We start from the raw sequence: 2,032 nt of genomic DNA, 5'->3' as shown, positions 1-2,032 counted from the left end.
TTTTATCGACTCTAATGGCCTTTAGGAAGGCTTAGCTATCCGTTAAACTCTTTTGTAACCTTGTCTGATTGATATTCAACATCGACGCAATATATTAATTTCGGACGACAAGGGAGTTCCTTAGTATACCGGGTATGCCAGAGACTTCCTTAGTATACCGGGTATGCCAGAGACTTCCTTAGTATACCGGGTATGCCAGAGACTTCCTTAGTATACCGGGTATACTAGAGACTTCCTTAGTATACCGGGTATACTAGAGACTTCCTTAATATACCGGGTATACTAGAGACTTCCTTAATAAACTAGGCTAGTAGGAAAATCGATCTTATATTATAATATAAGAGACTCCTCAATAGTCTTCCTCTCTCGATATCCCTTCTTTTCTTTTTATATTTCGATAATCTTCCCCTTCTCTCTAGTTTATTATATTAATATAATAGACTCCTCGATATCTCTTCTCTTCTTTTTCTATTCGATAATTTTCCCTTTCTCCCTAGTTTATTATATTAATATAATGGACTCCTCGATAGTCTTCTACCTTAATCATTGTTCTCTTCTTTCCCTTCGCTTCTTTCTCTACTCTACTTTCTACCGAACTTTACTTATATAAGTAAATTAACCTAAATATTATCTTTAGCATTATTACTTCCCCTCGCTAGGAAATATCGTACGATATCTTTCCTTACGAGGTATCTCGTAAACAAGAGTAATTATTGTACTAGACGTATTAAACTCTTCCTTCTATAACGATAAATTTCTCTCGCTACCCTAGATAGATCGTTATAATACGCTTCTAGTAATAAAGACTATAAGATTTACCTAAAGTCTCTCGACGTTAAATTATTTACGTAACTAACGGACTTACGTATACTAATAGGCTTAGCGCTCGGCTCTACTGTATTTTATTTACCTAATATTATTCCTATCACCCCTCGAAACTTTTCTTTTGTATATATAGTATCTCTTTCTAAATATATCGTTCTTCTCTTAGTCCTTTAATTCTTAAAGCTTCCTATTATTTAAAGTCTAAAAGGCGTCTTTAGGTTCCTAAGATAGCTAAAATCGCTAAGGTATCCCTTGACGATATTAAGTATACCGCCGAAGCAATAAGTTCTAATTATAGATAGGCCTTAGTAATAGAAGACTAATTTCGATCTAATAGGCTTATATCCTAGCGTAGAGATATATCGATAACTTTAAAGATAAAGATAAAGATCTAGCGAAGAAAAGAGCGTAAGAGGCTATCGTACCCTATAACTACTCTCTCTTTATATTTAGTAGAATAGATCGCTAATAAAGGCACTAAATTATTTAAGACAAAAATAAAGATAACGACGACAATATTAGTGAAGATAACGAATCTATAGAACTAAGTAACTTTAATAAGGAAGATTGTAATAGTAGCGAAGAGAATAAAGATATAAAACTAAATAGCTCTAACGAGGAAAACAATACCGACGATATAGATAACTCCGAGGATAGTGTTTACGTTACTATAAAGACGAAGAGAGTCTCGGTTACCTAAAGCAAGAAAACTCTAACGGTAATAAAGTAGGCTCGTCTAGTCACTAAGAAGTTATCTACTAAAGAACGTAAGCGTCGTAGGGATAATACTAACAATAATACTAATAACGATATTAATAAACAACGTAAAACAACTAGCAACTACTATAGTAGTAGAACTAAAAGTAAAGTCTTTAAGGTTAGTAAACTCTCTAAAAGTAAATAAGCCCTAGCTATTAGATTAAATACAATTATTTTTATACTAGGCCAATAGACACGTTAATATATAGTCCTTTAGATATTATTAAGGACTTAGGAGTAAAGGAGTATATTAAGAGAGTAGCTAGTTTTAATAGTATAAGGCTATAACTCTTATATAAATTAAACAAACTATATCTATATTCTCTACGACGTATAAAGTAGTTCTCGTCGGATCTAAATTCTTTATCTACTATTTAGGTAAAATCTCTTCGTTTGGATTCCCTTTTTAAATTTATATTTATAGGTTACTTAAAATATCTCCTTTATT

Source organism: Exophiala xenobiotica (genome assembly GCF_000835505.1).
Source record: "Exophiala xenobiotica strain CBS 118157 unplaced genomic scaffold supercont1.2, whole genome shotgun sequence".
In the NCBI taxonomy this organism is placed as follows: Eukaryota; Fungi; Ascomycota; class Eurotiomycetes; order Chaetothyriales; family Herpotrichiellaceae; genus Exophiala; species Exophiala xenobiotica.
Note: the sequence above shows the minus strand (reverse complement) of the source record.